Raw genomic sequence first — 16,557 nt, 5'->3', positions numbered from 1 at the left:
GACAAAGTCGTGGGCGTTTGCTAATTATTCTATCATCATCATCATCATTATCAACCAATATTCGGCTCACTGCTGAGCTCGAGTCTCCTTTCAGAATGAGAAGGGTTAGGCCAATACCCACCACGCTAGCCCAATGCGGATTGGCAGAGTTCACATACGCAGAGAATTAAGAAAATTATCTGGTATGCAGGTTTCCTCATGATGTTTTCCTTCACCGATTGAGACACATGATATTTAATTTCATAAAATGCACACAACTGAAAGGTTGGAGGTGCATGCCACAGACCGGATTCGAACCCACACCCTCCGGATCGGAGGCAGAGGTCATATCCACTGGGCTCTCACGGCTATCGGCTAGTTATTCTATAATTAAGTCAATGTTTGAACGAGCGTTCATTGAATTTTCTCATTTAATAGCAAGTTGGGTGGGCCCTAGCCTTCTGTTCCATAAGTTGCAACGACGTTGATAAATGGTCACGCTCCAAAGCTAAGAGAAATTGTTAGATCCCTTAAGAATATCTCCGCGATGTCCGGAATGTCCGTTAATAAATAATGGCTTGGAATTTTTTTTTAATTCGTATCTGCCAGTACTTAATTAAATGAAAATACTGTAATTTTCATATTAGAAATGATGTTCAAAATATTATTTTCTAAAATAATATGAATAAGCGTTGTCCGTAATTGTATTTGTCTTAACAGTGGTTTATAATTAATTTTGTATCTATCAGAGAATTTTCAATATTTATACCTACTTACTGATATTATTTACACGCTATTGCAGCGCTTTGTTTTTTTTTACACACCTTGACCACAATCTCACCTGATGCAATCTAAGATGGATACAGGTTAAATTTTTAGTAGTAGAATGAAAATTCACACCCCTTTCGGTTTCTACACGACATCGTGCGGGAACGCTAAATCGCTTGGCGATACGTCTTTGCCGGTAGGGTGGTAACTAGCTACGGCCGAAGCCTCCCATTAGCGAAAATTGATAACAATATGTTGACAACGTGTATCGAAGTTTCTGGATGCTTGGTCGAGCACAGCGTAAATGCGCTAAGTGTCTCATGACTGTTACCTTGATTTATTTCGACGAATTAATCGATTTTAATTAATTTTGGTATACTTATAGATAAACGAGACAAAATTTAAATATTGTACACCATGTCCTTAATTTTTCAAGTTGTTCATAAAAATTGGTACGAGTACGTGGATTGAAGAATTTTTGAAGAAATGCCATGAAATTATTGTTTGCTTGCGATAATGAGTGAATGTTCATTTGTTAAGTTTACACACCTTCACATGTGAATAAAATACAAATTATTTGATAAATTTAAAAAACAACTGCTGAGTCAAATCAGAAAGTCTTTGCTAACACTTATCAATAGATTCTGCCTTCCGAATCAGTAGTAGAGTCAGCAAATAAAAAAATGTTTCTCCAAAAGTCATTGTACGTAAGTCTGTCAATGTCATCATCATAATTGACAACCCATATTCGCTTCACCTTTGAGCACAAGTCTCCTCTCAGAATGAGAGGGGTTAAGTTAGGTTATTATATGCGGATTGGCAGACTTCACACACTCAGAAATTTCAGAAAATTCTCAAGTGTGCAAGTTTCTTTACGATGTTTTTTCTTCACCGTTTGAGGCACGTAATATTTAATTTCTTAAAATGCACATAACTGAAAAGGTAGAGGTGCATGACTCTGGCCAGATTCTACCGGCCAACTACGCCCTCCGAATCGAAGGCAGAGGTCATATCCACTGGGCTATCACATCTCTCTCTTTAAAAGGTAATCTTTAGTATTGTTTTAGAAGGCTGGTCATAAAGCTAACTTTCTGTTGGCTAAAATTTAATTATTTCTCATATTATGACGACGAAAATATTTAAAATAAATATACTTTATACTTAGACGATGAAGGGTATGGATATTTGTAACCTGCTATAACACTAATCCACCACACCAAACTACCTATCTAGTTCTTACCTATAGTATAGGTACGCTAACAAAATTTCAAACTTTATAAAATCCAGAAAATCTGGTCAAACAATCTCGCTCTACGATGCCACCCTTGACTACATTTTACTACAAAGTTTCAGACACGAGTGAAAAGTTAGATACCTCAAAAGTTCACTCATTCGCCAAAGTTCAAGGTCATAGTGACCTTGAATTAATTAACGTAACGTAATCGACATGTTGGGAATATTCCGTCACAGACGAGAACTGATTTAATTAACGCTGAAACTTTAAATTGGCGCAAGTTTCTTGGCTTTATGAATTCATTATTGACTAGCTACGATAAAGGTCGAAGGTTTATTAAAAGAATATTTATCGGGATAAAATTAATATTAGCCGTTATTGGATTCAAATATTAACCTATTCATTCATTAATAAGCTTTTATTTATTGAGAAGGATACAAAACTTATTACTTTTCAAAGGAACTTCAGGTAACTTATCCTAATAACTATACAAATCATACCTACAATCTACATGGAATGGTGGCAAGAATACTGGCTGCATTTCCGCGCTGGACAGCCAGGCTGATCCTTTGCGCAAACAATGAGCCAACCTTTCTGTCACACGTCGAGGCAACTAGCCACGGTGTTGTATTTATTGAATTCAATTAAAAGATTATCATACCTCTCATAACCTTTTGAATTCTCATACCTAGTGCAACTGATGAATTATATCAGGATCACGATGCTTAGGCATAACTCAACAGTGAGCTGTAAAAAGAGACTAATAATAACGCTTTCTAACCATCGAATGCAACTCTAGCAAAGCTCCTGCACTTTAAACCCCGCAGTAATGCTGCTGCGTCTCATTAAAGACCTTTTAACAAACAGAACATAGGAACACTATCAGAAAAAAATAACACGATCAGAAAAAGTAACACAATCAAAAGAAATATTTCAGTCTGTTCGCAAGGAAGCACTAATTCAACTTCAAATGAATAAAATATCTAATAAGGTTTTACTGGTAAAGTATTTCGCGGAATAAAAAAAGATAAACCAGGACTAGTCCTGGTTGTTTTGCTGTTGCTTCCAGTGAAGTGGTCGAGCTAATGTACAAATTAATTAATCAACGTGCACAATTGCAGCGTTTCGGTATATTTGCACAGCCATTAGTGCGCCTATCTCGCTAATTGCAGTGTAAAGTTCACTGCGATGACAACTTTCTGAGCAGACATTTAGGGTCTTACAGCAATCAGAAAAATGTAACACAACCAAAATAATGTAACACAATAAGAACAAAGTAACACAATCAGAACAAAGTAACATTTCAGAAAAAAACAAAGTAGAACTTTAGAGTAGCACCGCTATTGCTGTTGTTCCTAGTGAGGAGGTCGAGCAAATGAACTAATTAAATAATCAACAGAATCAATCAGACATTTGCGGTCTTACAGCATTATCAGAAAAAAGTAACACAATCAGAAAAATGTAACACAATCAGAAAAAAGTAACTCAATCAGAAATAGTAACACAATCAAAAGAAACATTTCAGTCTGTTCGCAATGAAGCACTAATTATTCAACTTCGAATGAAAAAAAAATCTGAAAAGGTTTTACCTGTAAAGTATTTTGCAGACTGAAAAAACAAACTAGAACTTTACAGTAGCATCGCTATTTCTGTTGTTCCCAGTGAGGAGGTCGAGCTAATGTACAAATTAATTAATCAACGTACAGTACACAGTTGCAGTGTTTCGGTATATTTGCACAGCCATTAGTGCTAATTACGAAAACAGACCAAAGGTCGCTGCGATGACAATTTTCTGAGCAGACATTTAGGGCCTTACAGCAATCAGAAAAAAGTAACACAATCAGAAAAATGTAACACAATCAGAACAAAGTATCACAATTAGAAAAAAGTTACACGATCAGAAATAGTAACACAATCAAAAAAAAAAACATTTCAATCTGTTCGCAATAAAGCACTAATTATTCAACTTCGAATGAAAAAAAAATCTGAAAAGGTTTTACTTGTAAAGTATTTTGCAGAATGAAAAAACAAACTAGAACTTTAGAGTAGCATCGCTATTGCTGTTGTTCCCAGTGAGGAGGTCGAGCTAATGTACAAATTAATTAATCAACGTGCAGTACACAGTTGCAGCGTTATGGTATATTTGCACAGCCATTAGTGCGCTTATCTCGTTAATTGTACTAAACAGACCAAAGATCACTGCGATGACAACTTTCTGAGCAGACATTCAGGGCCTTACAGCAATCAGAAAAACATAACACAACCAGAAAAATGTAACAAAACCAGACAAATGTAACACAATCAGAACAAAGTAACATTTCAGAAAAAAGTAGAACTTTAGAGTAGCACCGCTATTGCTGTTGTTCCTAGTAAGGAGGTCGAGCTAATGCACTAGTTAATTAATCAACAAAATCAATCAGACATTTGGGGTCTTACAGCAATCAGAAAAAAGTAACACAATCAGAAAAATGTAACACAATCAGAATAAAGTAACACGATCAGAAATAGAAACACAATCAAAAAAACATTTCCGTCGGTTCGCAATGAAGCACTAATTATTCAACTTCGAATGAAAAAAAAAATCTGAAAAGGTTTTACTTGTAAAGTATTTTGCGGAACGAAAAAACAAACTAGAAATTTAGAGTAGCACCGCTATTGCTGTTGTTCCTAGTAAGGAGGTCGAGCTAATGCACTAGTTAATTAATCAACAAAATCAATCAGACATTTGGGGTCTTACAGCAATCAGAAAAAAGTAACACAATCAGAAAATTGTAACACAATCAGAAAAAAGTTATACGATCAGAAAAAATAACACAATCAAAAGAAACCTTTCAGTCTGTTCGCAATGAAGCACTAATTATTCAACTTCGAATGAAAAAAAATATCTGAAAAGGTTTTACTTGTAAAGTATTTTGCAGAATGAAAAAACAAACTAGAACTTTACAGTAGCATCGCTATTGCTGTTGTTCCCAGTGAGGAGGTCGAGCTAATGTACAAATTAATTAATCAACGTGCACAGTTGCAGCGTTTCGGTATATTTGCACAGCCATTAGTGCGCCTATCTCGCTAATTACGAAAACAGACCAAAGATCGCTGCTGACAGCTTTCCGGGCAGATGTAAGCTTTTCTTTAATCAATATAATGAGTCTGTAGTTGAACGTTATCGTTTGAAACGTTTAAGCGTTTGAACTCTTTTTCATGGCAACACATGTTTAGACCTTTAAAAAAACAATTTAAAAACTGCAGATGCTGTTCAATTCAATTCAATGCAATATATTCTTTTAAATACCCGAAATACTAGAAGACGCCCACGACTTCGCCCGCCATTAGATCTCCTTATTCTGGCCCTCTCGCAAAATCCGTTAGTATCGGACGTCTACTTACTATAAACTACCTCCCTGCTAATTTTTTGCTAAATTTGGCTGGTGGGAGGCTTCGGCCGTGGCTAGTTACCACTCTACCGACAAAGACGTACCGCCAAGCGGTTTAGCGTTCGGGTACGATGTCGTGTAGAAACCGAAAGGGGTGTGGATTTTCATCCTTCTCCTAAAAAGTTAGCCCGCTTCCATCTTAGACTGCATCATCACTTACCATCAGGTGTGATTGTATTCAAGGGCTAACTTGTAAAGAATAAAAAAAATAATGAATACATATGTCGGCAGTTTTCGGCGGATTCTCGATTGATATGATAAGTGATCTTTCGCTAATATATCTCTCTCTCCAACTATTTGTGATGATTCTGTTAGGAAATGATAGTCCTACATTGGGGGTTCAATCTCTCGTTGTTGAGTCCCTTAAGCGAGGAGCTCTTGAAGCTTTATTTATTACAAAAAAAATAAATTAACAAATTAAAAATGAAATGGAAATGCAGCCAGTATTCTTGCCACCATTCCACGTGGGCATGATTTGTATAGTTATTAGGATAAGTTAGCTTAAGTTCCTTATTGTATTCTGTCTCAATAAAAAAAAACTTTATAATAGACAAATTAAAAGAATTGTAATTTAAGTAACAATAAAGTAAATGACAAATAATTAAAAAAAAATTAAGATGTAAATATTTACAGAATTTTCAAAGTTACTACTTGATTTAAGCGCATAACTACTTCTGCTGTAATGAAAGTACATCCTCAGGCCAACTAACGTTCGTTATGTCGTCTCTTACCTACTATTTAATGCATATAAAAATGTTCCACAATCAAATAGTCACTAGTTCCATAAATTGCCATATTTCCAACACTCACGAATCGAAGAGAACGTCGAATATTCTTTGTTTGTCTTTCGTTGAAATAACAAGTCATTGTTTCAAAAGAGTTTCACCAGATGAAAAATTTGAAGACGAATTTCAGTTTACATTTCCCACGAGTATTTGGAACATAATTTCTCTAGTTTTTAACCGACTTCCAAAATGGTTCTTATGTTTTTTTTTATGTAAGTTCAGCGATATTTCCGTCAATTGTGGACCTGAAAATTCTTATTTTTGTTTGAAAGGGTAAATTTTCAGGGTGGTCCCTTTAAGCAGATTAAAATAATATTAGCCTAAAGATTACCGAGATAATTTTATTATTTGTTAAAATGAAATAATTTTAATTTTCCATTTAATTGGATAATATTTAAGAAAAAAATAATTGGGTTGATCCATTTAAAGTAATATTCGCAAAGAGCTACTCTTGCCTACCCAAACTTATTTTCCACACCACTAAAAATATAATACATAGCGGGCCCGGTCAAGCTTCGCTTTGACACATTCCTTACCCCTATCCTATTCTACTCCCTCCCTACACCTACCCTACCCTACTGCCACCCTACACCTCTACCCTACCCTACCCCAAAAAACAAACAAACTATCAAATCTTTCCTCTCTATAATATTAGTATAGATTTTTAGAGTTACCTACACAAAGAATATTTGCAACAAATGACAATAACTAAAGTTCGTTAATATTTCGTGAGAAAGCCTCCTGCTGGATAATCTAGTAAATTTTCCGAGCAAAAGGTGTTTCCCCCATAAAAGTGCGGGATTGCACGCCGTAAATCATGTTGGTGTTATTCCCCTGTTTTTTAGCTTCATTCTTTTCTTTGCGTCGAATTTATAAACCTAACAAGTTGTAGAGATGCGGGTAATATTAAGTATTTGCCGGCTTCATTTACATAGTCTTTATTAATCTACAAAGCACATCAAAAAAGGGGATTTTCTCTTATCTCAGAGGGGATTTGGAGCTACCTACCACAAACCATTAGTGGTAGAGCAGTGCCATGCTCAAGGTTTTTGCCTATGGTATGCACTATTCGAATAAATTGCACAAAACGGAAAATTCCTTCTCCAATCCAGGTTCGAAATTAGACTTTAGGATAGTGCATTTGTGTATCTATGAAGTGCACGCCACTGTGGTAGAGCTACTTTTTTTACAGATTGTGTAAGTGCCGTAGGCTCCTTAATCGGACCTCAGTGACGTCACCGCAGGCAGAAGCAGAAGATATGAGCGGAACGTGTCTCTAAGGGCGTCTTCTCTGGGACTCGGACCTCGGCTTAGGTCACTTTCTTAGAAAGTCTGTCCATCTTCCCCGGCGTATTACAATGAGATTTTTTTGGATTACCGGTGAAAGTAGAGATTTGTAAGATTTATTATTTGAACGCCTACAAAGAATTGGTAAATCTGCATTGCTGGTAGTTTAATATTCCACTTGAGATATTTTACATTGCCTGCCCTGCTGCCTTTTGTAATTTACGTCTTGTTATGTTTTTGTTTCACTTGTATTCATCGTGGTGTACAAATAAAGGGTAATAAATAAATAATGAAAAAAGATATATAGTATTAGTTGATGAACCTAGCATGAAACTGAAATAATTTTGGTATTTATTTATTTTGAAATATTAGGTTCAGGAGCGAATGAGCTTTAGCAAATCCATTTCTTACTGTAATGTAAGAAAATTCTAAGAAAAATAGTAAAATGAGGAAAATACTTAAGTCTGTGAGCACTTATCCTTGCCAGCCTGAACGATATTGGCTCCGAGGAAAACCCGAAAGCGTTCCAAGGAGTAAATTTAGTTAGTATACATTAGCTGGAACATGCAACCTAGTGGGGCGAGCGGAATACCGACCACAATTTACTACGATTAGCATGTTAAATTCTCATTTCAGGCTTACACCACAACTTTAACTTTAAATAGTTACAGTAAAACAGAACGGAACCGCTTCATTTAAACTTCTCAAGGATTTATTGCTAAAGTACGTGCTTCACAGAGAGTATTATATAATAACCTGCCTAATACCCGACTTATGCGCAATCATAAACTGGCAACATCGTTTTAAAGGGATCTCGCCTGCCGGGAAAATGATAACACAGTTCAGTTGTATGAAAACTTAAATATAGATATAGAAATATTTAGTAGTTAGATTGTTTTACTTTTTCACTCAATAGTTGATTTTTAATTACACTTTTTTTATTAAATTAATTGAAATATTATGGGAGTGTAAAAACAATAAAGGGACTGGCAGCTTTCATCGAAAACGCTGCGTAATCCTAAAAAACGAAACAATGCATGGTGGCATATTTCTTTTTATAGATCTACAAAAATAGTCAGCGATTGCTATCATAAAAGGATACCCTTACTAGTCCAAGTACCCATTCTTTAAAAAGATTGTCTCGTAGGTTCACTGAAAATGTACGTCGATATTCATTGTAAATAATAAACAAATTTATTAATTATTTCTAATTTGATAAGAATAAACTTAATGAAAACTATACACTCGTCAACCATTTTATTTAAAAAAATGGCTGAATTAAAAGTTTCTTCCGGAGTGTTGATTTCATCCTAATCCTAACAAGTTAGCCCGCTTCCATCTAAAATTGCATCATCACTGACCATCAGGTGAGATAGTAGTACAGGGCTAAAACTTGTAGAGAATAAAAAAAAAATCGGGTAAAAAGACAGACGATCCGCCTCGTCGCGAAGTCATCGAAAATTACAGCGTTTATGAATCCGCTAGATATTCTGCAATTTATCACCAAGAGTTCGAAACCACATTGACATATTCACGTTAACGTCACAATGTTCCAGATTGTCTTGTTATACGTGACATTGAAGAATGAAATCCTATGAACCAGCAACGCCTGCCGATATATTATGGCCTCTTGCCAAGTGCTATCATAAATTTTTCGTTTGTCACATAATAAGTTCAAAATCAGAGTCACACCCTAATGAACACGGATTTTTCTACTTTCTGTTCTCTATCTCTAACTATACTTCGTTGATCCAATGATTATAGTCTGGCAAGTTTGTTGATAACAGTCCAATGATATGCGGGCGACAGGGGGATAGACTGCGCGGTCGTGAAATCGTGCGTGCGGGGAACTGACGTGCATCAGTCGTGGGTTTTTCATTCATCGCTGCACGTCCCCCGGCCCGCGCGGAACATCGGGAGTGTTACGAACGAAGTTGCCAAGCTATAGTTTAAAGTTGCAAATTACGAAACTCAGCACGAGTTCGATTCCGGCTATGAAATATTGATATTATATTTCTTCTAAGAAGTTTTTAGTAGCGGAGTTTCGAAGTTGGTACATCGTACATGGGTGTAATGTAATAGAAATAAAGAAAAATATTTTTATTGTGTCTGTAAAACTTAAAAATAAGTAACCTGATGTCATTATAATTTCCTGAACCGAAGGTTGCCTGAAAGAAATCTCTACTTAGCTCTACTTAGCGACAAATGCCGCCTTTTGTATGCTGTTTTTTTCTTAAGTTTTTATTTCTCCTGTCCTTTCCTGTCCTGTCCTTTTGTCAGTGTGGTGTGAAAATAAAGTATATAAAATAATACAAATTTATTATTTGTACACATAAGCTTACCTAAAAAATAAACAAAATACAAACTTAAACAAAATAGTAATAATACGCTAGCGAGAGCACTATAAGCAGTCGGTCAATTGACAGTAGTAATCTTTGCAACACAGATGTGCTGAATACTAGCTTTGTATTTAGTTTTTCCTTTCTTTAGTAAGACTTCATTAAGAACTAGACACAACTAACATGACAGAACCAACTATAGAGGCGATAGATAAAAGCTATTCGCACTGGAATCGCGTTAAAACAACACTTCGACAGTCTATCTTTGATTACTTTTCGACTCAAAGGCTGCTCGCTGGCAGAAAGCAATCAGTGTGTTAAATCTTTCTATACCATTTGTTCGGCTCACTCGTGTTACTAGGCTTTGAAAAGGTATTACTGGAACAAAGGCTACTACCACAGAATAAATAAAAGCTTTTGCAGATATATGGAAGCGTTTACGACTTGATAAGACTTGTTCGTAGTGAATTTGGACTACGAGTAAGCTGAGTACACATCTGTTTCGTTTTGTTTGACTAAAACACACTATTCTTATTATATATTACTATAAAATTTGTTATATTTTTCACGCAAAGACAACTAATTGGATTTGGCTGTTAGATTAACACCAATCATGCTACCAACCATGTTAATTCAAGGTATCTAATCTATATTGGAAAAATCTGAAATCTCTCGATCTATATTTATAATAAATCTGTAGAGAGGTAAATTCTGTGTATATTATAATTCTGTGTATATTGTTCTTAAATTCATAACGCTACGATTAATAAGAGCAGAGCAGTGAAGGGAAATGTTGGGAAAACGGCAGAAGTTACTCCATTTTTATAGCGATACTATTGTAAGGGCTGGATTAAAGAGGTCTAAGGGCGGACGAAGTCGCGGGCGTCCGCTAGTATTATACATTATGTTTTATTTTTCCAAGACAATAAGTATGATATCAAAACAAAAAATAATATGTTTTATCTTGGAAAACTACTGGATGGATTTTGATCTGAATTAAAGTCTGGAAAAACAGACAGTTTAGGCACCCTTATCCCTAAACTATAAACTAAAGAATTTTTGGGGCATAGTTTACATACGCTTTTTACTTGTTTATTGCTTTAATAAAATATAAGACTTTTTAAATTAATATTCGTACAACATCTTTTAACCCTTTTCGACTGTCAAGTCACAATAACAGCCTTTAACCTAACCCTATGAGGAATAAAGCCATCAGAACTTTAATCAGATTGCCTCTCCCTGAAGGAACAATATAAAGTTTTTAAGGACGCTTATAATTTTATTACCACAAGTACGCTGTACGCGACAGCGGTCTCGTAATAAGTTTAAATTGCGCTTCCGAGCAAATGTTAAGTCTTATATTGTAAGTTTAAATATTACAATTTCTAAAACTTCCTTATAAATATATTTTTTCATTATAATTTTCCGTCCGTCCGTCCGTCCGCAGTTTACTACTAGAGCTGTAAATTAGCATGAATAAGTACATTAAAAATTGTGAACAAAGTCGTAATATAAAATCTTGAAAAAAAAAATATTAAAAAATTATCTACATGTAATGTGGAGATGATTTTTTTTACTCGTCTATCTTACATTGTGAGGTCTTTAAAAGATAATAGAAATAATCTACCAATACTTTTCGATTTAGGGATCCGTTTGTAAGATATTAAGCTTGAGCTAATTTTTGTTACCTTCCGGCTCTACCCTCTACTGGCTAAACGGTTGTTTATACGTGAAAAAGTCCTTAAAAGTTGGATATATAATTAAATTAGAAGGAATAAATTATAACAGCTAATTATATGCATTGCTATTTCAAGAGTTATAGTCGACCAACTTAAAAAACTTACTCGGGGCAAGAAGATTGCATACAATTTCCGTTGTCAATTAATTAGATAAAGTTGTCAGTCAGATAACTCTAAAGTCTGTAAAAACTAGAAAGCTGAAATTTGGCAAGGGTATGAATATTTATTACGTCTATAAATTTGTAAAAAAAAAATATGTTTCTTTCCTACATGCTAAGTGAGGATCTATCCCCTGGTGTGTGGTATCGATATCGGTATTTATGTGCATTAAATAATGGTTTACAGTGCTAATTTAATCTACGGAACCATACATTGCGCGTACACTCGCACTTGGCCGGTTTTTTTTTGTAATATTAGTTTAAATATAGACCACAACATTTCAGCCTCCTCCTAAGTCCGCTTTCATCTTATCATGCAGTGCATCAACACTTACCCTGTGAGATTACAGTCAAGGGCTAACTTGTAAAGAATAAAAAAAAAGAAAATCATTACTTCATAGGTTAAACACACATAAAATAGCAAACTAACGCAATAAACAGACACACTTCACGTGATGTGTACGCATCAACACATAACGCAAGTAATCCCCTCAGAAATAAAGCTCGGAATAGCATATTAACGCTAAGCGGGCATTCTTATTGCCACTCTCTCCGTACTGACATTATATGAACTTTTTAAGGGCACTTATTATTTTATTACGTTAAAATGTATCTAGGGGGAACTGTGGAAACCAACGACGATTTTGCTAAGTACCTACAAATAAATATCTACCTTGATTCCTTTGGACAAAGATACAAATAATTCTTAGTAGCAGTATTTTTTTTATTCTTTACAAGTTAGCCCTTGGCTACAATCTCACCTGATGGTAAGTGATGATGCAATCTAAGACGGAAGCGGGCTAACTTGTTAGGAGTATGAAAATCTACACCCCTTCCGGTTTCAACACGACATCCTACCGGAACCCTAAATCGCTTGGCGGTACGTCTTTGCCGGAATGTAACTAGCTACGGCTGAAACCTCCCACCAGCCAGACATGAAACAATTAAGAAAACCACAATCGGTCCTCTATTATCACTCTAAGCCCGCCAAATCCATAGGCTTAAGAGTGTGCAATATGTAATTTGGTGGTTACAAATGGTTCTGGATCTCAGTTTCTGGAAAAGTTATGAGCCTGATATTTGGGTGAATGATATTTCAAAGTGTTAGCTTCGTTATGACTATACAATATACATAATTTGTAAAACTTTTCTCGATAGTTAATTTTTTTGAAAAATACATGTTTTGCACACATGTTGCTTTCAATCTCAGAAAAAACAAACTTATTTTCTTAAATTTTTGTTTTGTGTAGAAAATTAGGTACCTATATATCTTGAACATGGCCATTTTGTTTTTCGTTATGTTGTTTAATTTACTTGCAATTAGGTAAAAATGGTTTTGGCGCTCACGTCATAAAATTTGCGTTGCGCGTCAATCGCTCCGTGCTTTTCACTCACGTGAAAGTCATAATTCGGCGTCTCGTTTGCGCTTCAAATTTTATCCATATCGTACCGACGCGCTGCGCGCTCTTAAATTCCATATCGCCAAGCATATATAACAAAATAGGCCTGGCTAGTTAAAATAGGCTAAAGGAGTATTAAACAGAAACACACTCGTGTGTCCGCCTGTCCGTCTGTCACTGTCAATTTTCTTCAGACAGACGGGGAGCAGTGTCTTAATATCATATGGTGTTGTACCCTTTGTGTACGGAACTCTAAAAAAGCACTTACCTTACAGTGAAGTTTACTTGACAGTCAAGTTTACTTGACTGTAATATTATTGCTATGCATGCTATTATTGCATTGCTATGCTATGCAGCGATAATAGATTTAAATAAATAGACTAGTGAGATGAATCATAAAGCTCGAGATTAAATAGTCGTAATAATTCACCCGAATTTCAGCTTCCTGTATTCAGTGAGCCAATTACGTTGAGTGCGAAATGCGTAACCGTACCACCACTTTGCTGTATTGAAATAGAATAATTTGTCTAGACGTAAATAACCGCCATGTTGTAACCGCTAACCATATAGTGCGGACTATATATAATCTGTATGTTTTAAGAATTTTTTTTTTTTTTTTATTCAAACTAATTTTTTTTTTTTTTTTTTATTGAGAAAGAATACAATAAGGAACTTAAGCTAACTTATCCTAATAACTATACAAATCATGCCCACGTGGAATGGTGGCAAGAATACTGGCTGCATTTCCGCGCTGGACAGCCAGGCTGATCCTTTGCGCAAAAAATGAGCCAGCCCTTCTGTCACCAGTCGAGGCAACAATTTTTTGGCACTGCGACTCCATGGCCCAAGGGTCTCCACGGCAAAAGGTACAAATATGTAACTCTCTGTCAGAGAGGCATACTTGAGCCACTTACCGGTTTCAGCTTTTTCTGCTGCGGCTCCCGGTCTTGATTCTGTCTCCCTGATATGACACGGTGCTAATGTGTCGACGCATGTAGCGTCCCACATTAGGGCCCGCCCCATTTCCCAGGGAACCAGCGTCAATCCATCAGGTCTCTTACCATCATCCCGACTGATTCCTAACGGCTCGATTAGCGCAGGAATATTTATGGTGGCAAGAGCCCTTTTTATTATGTCATTAAGAGAGCCATGCCGAAATAGCCTACCGCCACTCCTTTGGCATGAAAGCCCGTGGATTCCAAATTTACTCACCTCTTTCGAAATTAAAATCACGTGTCTTAAACGGTGAAGGAAAACATCGTGAGGAAACCTTCTTTGCGTGTGTGAAGTCTGCCAATTCACATTGGGCCAGCGAGCGTGGTGGACTATTTCTCTCCCCTCCTTCTGAGGGGAGACTCGAGCTCAGCAGTGAGCCGAATATGGGTTGATAATGGTGATGATGACTAGATAAAAGAGTTATAATGTATGTATATACATAATATACATACATTATAACTCTTTTATCTTTATTATCAAGTTAGCCTATGTCGCTAGCCCTTGGTCGGGCTTTGAGGTACCAAAGCTTTGGCTGACTTCACACACGCAGAAAATTAAGAAATTTCTCTGGTATGCAGATTTCCTCACGATGTTTTTCCTTCACAGTTTGAGGCACGTGATATTTAATTTCTTAAAATGCACTCAACTGAATAGTTGGAGGTGCATGCCCTGGACCGTATACGAACCCACACCCTCCGGAATCTGAGGCAGAGGTCATATCCACTGGGCTATCAGTGCTCCCATATACATGTATAAATACATATATGTACAAATGTTCTAAAAGATCCCACAGCCATAATTTAACTAGAACGACGACTTTTTTTTATTATTTATACATAATTTTAAAATATTTCGTAGTTTGTACATACGTTATATACGTTCATAATATACATCTACGTAAAAGAAAGTACAAGAACATTTACTAAATACAAATGTGATCATGAATCAATATCGTGACACATAAACTATTATTATAACATGTCCCATGTATAGGATGATATTTGTTAAACAATGTTTTGTATCGGCGCCATACTTATCTTCACATCTGCTAGGTAATGTAAAGGCCAAAGGTAACACACGGCCTTAACACAATTAAAACACTTGTGACAATCCGCTACCTAAATGTACTTGTTTTTTATCCAAACTAATATTATAAAGGTAATACTGTACATAAATATTGTTATGTTTATTTATTACGTAGGTTCCAACTAATTATTTTACAAGTAGAAAGCTGCATTATCAGCGAGCAACATAGGCTATATTTTATCTCCGCTTTCCCACGAGAATGGGAACTACTCCGATGAAACTGCGAGGGATTTGCTGGTCAAATTTGGTAATCTATACTAATACTAGCGGACGCCCGCGACTTCGTCCGCGTGAAACTCGATGTAAACTTCAACTACCCCTACCCAACTCTAACCCTACCCCACCCCTACCCTACCTCCTACCCTACCCTACCCTACCCCTACCTTTTCCTGAATTTTCTCTGCTATAAACCTTACAGAGCCCGAGACCTTTCCAACGAATGCAAAACCGTGGAAATAAGATTGTTAATTAACAATAACAATTAGGGGTATAAAAAATAGATGTTGGCCTATTCTCATAGATACCGGATAAGCACAAAAAATTTCATCAATATCGGTCAAGCCGTTTCAGACGAGTATGGCAACGAAAACTGTGACACGAGAATTTTATATATTAGATTATATAGAGGTAAAGTTTGTGATGTTGTAGGGGATAATCTCTGGATCTACTAAACCAATTTTGAAAATTCTTTTACCACTAGAAAGCCACGATATTTGTGAGTGTCATATACTACATTTTATCCCCGTCTTCCTGTGGTAATGGGAACTACGCGAGTTAAATCGCGAGAAGTATGCTAGTCAAGGTATTATAATATAGAAGAATGGAGCATGAATATCAAACAATGGAGCAAGGAACATCTCAGTAACGACCTGCAGCGACCTTGTGCTCGTGAACTTTTACACATTGTTATCGTCCGTACAATAAAAGCACGTTTAATAATAGATAAGAGAGAGACGTCTTTTTTGTGACGAACGTGAAGAGATATTAGCTAAACCAGTGGCAAAAACTTTATCTTTTTCTCTATTTTTATGACTCAACCCCTCTAGGACAAGGCACACGTTTTAGTTAAAAGGGCTATTTTTATGGCTTTTCCGGCAATTATTCGATTTTTTCTCGCCATATTAAAACAGGCGTTGTTGAATTATGCGCTTAACAAGATTCATCTTTATATTATAGACTAACGGACGCCTGAGACTTCGTCCGCGTGGATTTCAGCTTTTCACAAATTTCGCGGGAACCACGGATGTTATTATACATATAAACCTTCCTCTTCAATCACTCTATCTATTAAAAAAAACCGCATCAAAATCCGTTATGTAGTTTTAAAGATTTAAGCATACATAGGGACAGAGAAA

The 16,557-nt window shown here is 36.0% G+C and overlaps 1 protein-coding gene across 5 annotated transcripts in view; it reads left to right on the top strand.

The window, feature by feature from the left end:
• LOC112048701 (CD151 antigen) overlaps positions 1–16,557 on the top strand; it is a 253,994-nt gene that overhangs the window by 213,085 nt on the left and 24,352 nt on the right. The gene's annotated exons all lie outside the window — the stretch shown is intronic.

Source organism: Bicyclus anynana, chromosome 6 (assembly GCF_947172395.1).
Source record: "Bicyclus anynana chromosome 6, ilBicAnyn1.1, whole genome shotgun sequence".
Taxonomy (NCBI): domain Eukaryota; kingdom Metazoa; phylum Arthropoda; class Insecta; order Lepidoptera; family Nymphalidae; genus Bicyclus; species Bicyclus anynana.
This window is presented reverse-complemented; position numbering and strand designations above follow the sequence as displayed.